The following is a 6,000-nucleotide window of genomic DNA, read 5'->3' as shown; positions in this document are numbered from 1 at the left end:
CTGCCACCTGGTAATCTCAAATTTGTTCATATTTTTCATTTTATATGCTGCAGACTAATTGTGTCTTTGATTATATTTTGTTGTGGGTGATAAGAACCATTGGAAAAGGATGAAGGGCAACAAGTTAAAGCTGTGGATTCTGATGTAAAAGTGTTCACTTTAGATGTATTTAAAAACAATGGCGAATTTAAGGAACATTCCAAATTTCCAATCCAATTTGTTAAATTAAAAATATTTTATTTCTTACATATTTCATCTTAAATTTTCTTCCCATGGATGGCGGGGACGACAACAACGTTGGTCCTTGATTGTTTTTGTTTCTGATGTGTTTTATATGTAGGTGTTGGTTTTGTTTATGGCCTTGCGTTTTAGGTGTATGTTAGGTTTTTCGGCGAGGCTTGGGTTAGTTAGCGTTTGGTCGTTGTCTTTGTTTGATCTTGTTTACTGATTTCGTGTCTCGCTGGTGCTCTTTTGTATGAAATATGTAAGAAATAAAATATTTTTAAAGATGAGAGAGGTAAAGGAAAGAAGAAGAGTGAGAGGGATGATACGTTTTATTTGAAGGATTATAGCGATGAAGAAGAGGGAGGGATTGATCTTAATAGCAATAATCCCAAGGACTCTCAAAAGGATAGATCTTGCAAATGTATATCATATACCTTTTACCAGTAATATATGGATTTAATTCGTGATTCATTATAAACTGTTTAACGACGAAATTTAGCATACAAACATGTATAAATATATATACTCGAGTACTAGACATGGATACACTATTAATATATAATAGATAAAATATAAGTACTTACGTATTAATATTGAGATTCAATATTGTAGGAAAGTACGTAGACGTAACGGAGATGATAAACACTAGGTTTGATTCATAAATATATCCCCGAACATTACCCATAACCTCTTTGGCAATAGCCCATAATTTCCTTAGTTCTATCCCGCTCGTAAAACTCATTTTTAAAAGCGACATGCTCATAACCTCGTCGTAATATTTTATGTATAATATTACTAAAATATTAAGATTAATAATAATTTAATAATAATATAATAATAATAATAATAATAATAATAATAATAATAATAATAATAATAATAATAATAATAATAATAATAATAATAATAATAATAATAATTTAAATAAAATAAATACGGAGTAATAAGTGTGTAAACTGAGCAAAAACGAATTCAATTTATAGACCTTTCCTGAAATCTGACCCCATGCGATCGCATGGGTTTTATGCCTATTTTCCATGCGATCGCATGGCCCCAAAATCCAGCTCACATTTTTTTTGTATTTTTGTTTGTCGACATAATAATTAATAATATATATAATATATTTAATTTATATAATTAATTATATATTATATTAAATTCACATGCATAGTTAACTTGTAATTTTTGTTCCGATAAGTCGTACGTTGTTACGCGACTTATGTCCCGGTTCCGGTTTTTCGAGTGTCCCTTCGTACGCTGAGAAAACTTGTACATTACATTTTGGGACACGTACCTTAGTCAAAATATAGCCTTAAATTATCCCTAAATTATATCACTCGAAATATAACTTATACATTTGAGTGTTTTGGTCATTTACTTCTATAAATCATTGTCTCGATATTTGTTAAAATACATTTTAAAATAGTGTTTTACTGTAACAAAGTTACTGTAGCAAAGTCAATTTTCACTGTAGCAATTCACTGTAGCAAATACAATTTCTACTATAACAATTCACTGTAGCAAATAGTGATTTTCGAAAACACTGTAGCATTTTGGGTACTGTAGCAATTTGAAAATACTGTAGCAAATTAGTGTTTTACCGGTTCATCTTAAACGCTTTAGTTAACTTATCTAAATATCAATCGAATCAATAAACGAATGTTACTATCGTTTACTAAATAACTTGAAATTATATATATGTATATATCTTTTTAATATACATAAATCAGTTTTTAAATACACATTGGAAGTTATTTATAAATAAATTTTAATAATAAATATTTCAACTTATCATATATATTCAAATAGATATTTAAACCAATAAGTTTAATGTACGGTATCAAACAATTAATACATTGTTACCTTTTCAAGTTATAGTATATATGTATCTATTTACATATAATTGTTCGCGAATCGTCGAAAACAACCGAAGGGTATTTAAATATATAAAAGTAGTTCAAAAATTTTGAGATTCAGTTTTACAGACTTTGCTTATCGTGTCGGAAATGTTAATCATACAAAGATTAAGTTTAAATTTGGTCAGAAAATTTCGGGTCATCACAACACCGCACCGCGGCCATATGAGGCGCAACGCGGCCCCAAGGCAGAATTGGTTACCGAATTTTGCCAAACTAGTGGACGTTAGGTATGGTGTAAGGCCGCGGCGCGACTTGTAGCCTGGAATCTGAAAGGGTGCCTTTTGATCCAAAAGGCATGTTGGTTCAAAACGTTGCTTGGCATTTTCTGGTCACTTTGGAAATGTTTTTATCATTGAAACAACATATTTAGACACCAAATAAGTGGTGTTGATTCCCAAGAGGTGTACCATTTCATTATGGTCACTTATGAAAGGTTGTGCCTCTTGATTCACACATTGGTCAACTATAAATAAAATGCACATTCATTTGAGAAAAAGGTTTCAGATTTTTTTTCCTCTCTCACACTCTCATCATTCTAGCAAACATTTCCTGCATTATACTTTTGCAAGGACAATTTTTCTTGGTCTTGAAAAAGATTGTTAAAACTAGTCTTATCCCAATATTGATTTCGTGCAACCCAAGACCCATAGGGGCGAAATACTCTATTGAGAAAGTAATTCATGATTCTAGTTTTATTGGACAATCCATATTTCCTAACAAAAAGTGCATGGAGAGAAACAAGAAATGCAGTGGCGGAACATAGAGCAACCCAAAGGGGGTATCCGTCCCCCTGGATTTAACGGGAAAAAAAATTTTACACTAAAATTTTTTTTTTTTACCAAAAAATAAGGTTTTTTTTAGTGTTCGCCTGACAATGAAAAATTTATTAAATTTTTAGACTCGCCCCTTCTGTAGTCGAGTTTAAGTTCCGCCGCTGAAGAAATGGATGCAGACCATTCTCGTGGATCGTGACTCGCTCGTAAATAGCATGTAGTAAAGTTATATCATTTTCTAGTTTCGAAGCTCGTTGATTTTTCTTTATAATTGTTGGTTTTGTTGGCTCTTTCATTGTATGATGAAAGTGTTCGGTTATAAAGTTTTCATTTTTTCCCCCGATATAATTTCACCGTTATCCATAAAATCAGTACTATTCAAAACTAAAACCTAATTTCACGTCCCAACTCGACCCGTGTTGTGTCGATATCGTTACCAATTCCAATAACAGATGGCGGGATATTTTCCATAAGACCGATTGTATCGGTTAAGTTTGGGGGCGTGGCAAGCCTAGGTGGCAAGCAACCAACACCAATTTATGGTGTATCAATGTGTGGGATGGGGCATTTTTTGAGGCCTTCTTTGCCCTGCAACTAAAGAATCAACGGAGTGGGTTGCAATTTTATTAATTTTTATTATTTTAAAAATCTTATTTTTACTCCTTTTAATACTTAACCAATTATATTTTAACATATCATCACAATACTCCTAACCCATATCAAAACACCACACTACCACTACACAACAAAATCAACGTTCTAGTCAACAAAAAGGTACAAAAATCTGTTGGATTTAATCGGTTATATCACAATGTTTGGACAACATTTTATGCTAAGTTTTGATTAATTAATATTTACTTAGATGTTATAAGTTTAATTAATATTTGAGTCGGTAGTTTTCTGAATTGGTATTTAGCAACAACCACAAGTGTGATGCCCCGTACAAAACCATCGTGTACGAATCATCAAAAACAGGATCATTACAAGGTTAAGTACTATATGCGTTTTCAAAAAGAGTTTGCATTCATAAATAAAGTGATGTCTAATCCAACATCGAATGTTTTACAATCCAAAAGCATGCTTCACTAAGTAGAAGCAAATAATAAGTGTATGTGACCACAACGGTCGTTACAAGTCATAGTTCAAAAGTAGTAAAGTATGAATGCAAGATAAAGTAGTTCATGCGACGACAACTCTAAGCAGCGGGTGTCTACAGCACGACTAGTACACAGCGGAAGCTAACCTCAAGCACCTGAGGAAAACATGCTTAAAAACGTCAACACAAAGGTTGGTGAGCTATAGTTTAAGTATAACAGTATGTAAGGTAGGCCATGAGATTTCAGTGCTACAAAGAGCGTTTCAAAATAGTATGATAAAGTATATGTTAACCGTGGGCACTTGGTAACTAACTTAACGTTTATACCCCCTGAAAGTACACTTGGCAAGTGCGTATGTATACAAAGTATTTGTGATGACCCAGAAATTTCGACTAAATTTAAACTTAATCTTTGTATGATTAACATTTCCAACACGATAATCAAAGTCTGTAAAACTGAATCTCAAAATTTTTGAATTACTTTTATATATTTAAATACCCTTCGGTTGTTTTCGACGATTCGCGAACAATTATATGTAAATAGATACATATATACTATAACATGAAAAGGTAACAATGTATTAATTGTCTGATACCGTACATTAAACTTATTGGTTTAAATATCTATTTGAATATATATGATAAGTTGAAATATTTATTATTAAAATTTATTTATAAATAACTTCCAATGTGTATTTAAAAAAACTGATTTATATATATTAAAAAGATATATACATATATATAATTTCAAGTTATTTAGTAAACGATAGTAACATTTCAAATTGCTACAGTACCCAAAATGCTACAGTGTTTTTGAAAATCACTATTTGCTACAGTGAAATTGACTTTGCTACAGTGAATTGCTACAGTAAAAATTGCCTTTGCTACAGTAACTTTGCTACAGTGGTATATTTTATGGATGATTTAAGACTATATTTTGACAAAGGTACGATTCACGAAACGTAAAGTACAAGTTTTCTCAGCGTACGAAAGGGCGTTCGAAAAACCGGAACCGGGACATAAGTCGAGTGACAACGTACGACTTATCGGAACAAAAATTACAAGTCAACTATGCACGTGAATTTAATATAATATATAATTAATTAATTTAAATTATATATATTATATTTATATTTATTTTATATTATGTCGACAAGCTAGGAGCCAAAACAATGTGAGCTGTCCCTGGTCCTCATGCGAGTCGCATGGCCAGAAGGCCATTTCCATGCGAGTCGCATGACTCCAGATTCCAGGCCAGGTACTATAAATTCAGGTGTTTTGCTCGAATGAAAAATAAAACACACATACACAAATATATATTACTCCGTATAATATTTATTATTATTATTATTATTATTATTATTATTATTATTATTATTAAGATTATTATTAATCTTATTAATCTTATTATTAGTATTATTATTTTTGCGATACAAAAATAATAATGTACATAAAATATTACGACGGAGTACTGTCCAAGTAATTTTCAAAACGAGTTTCCGAGAGAGCTAGAGCTAAGGAAAATATGGGTTATTGCCAAGGAGGTTATGGGTAATGTTCGGGGGTATTTTTGTGAATCAAACCTCGTGTTATTATCTCCGATGCGTCTACATGCTTTCCTACAATATTGTATATCAATATTAAACAGTGAGTTTCATATGATCCCTTTTTCAAACTATATTTTTGGGCTGAGAATACATGCGCAGTTTTATAAACTGTTTTACTAAATGGATACAAATACTAAAACTGATTTTGTGTGAGTTTCATTGATCCATTTTTTAATTGCTTTTGCAATATATATTTTTGGGCTGAGAATACATGCACTTTATTTTAAACGCAGTAGATACAAGTACATACTAAATTCTACACTGAGTTTGAACCGAAAATCCCTTAGCTTTGGTAACTAGTAACTGCCAGTTATAAGAACTGGTGGGCGCGAGTAGTAGTATATGGATCCATAGGGCTTGACATCCCCGTCCGAGCTAGA

Source organism: Rutidosis leptorrhynchoides, chromosome 5 (genome assembly GCF_046630445.1).
Source record: "Rutidosis leptorrhynchoides isolate AG116_Rl617_1_P2 chromosome 5, CSIRO_AGI_Rlap_v1, whole genome shotgun sequence".
Taxonomy (NCBI): Eukaryota; Viridiplantae; Streptophyta; class Magnoliopsida; order Asterales; family Asteraceae; genus Rutidosis; species Rutidosis leptorrhynchoides.
This window is presented reverse-complemented; position numbering follows the sequence as displayed.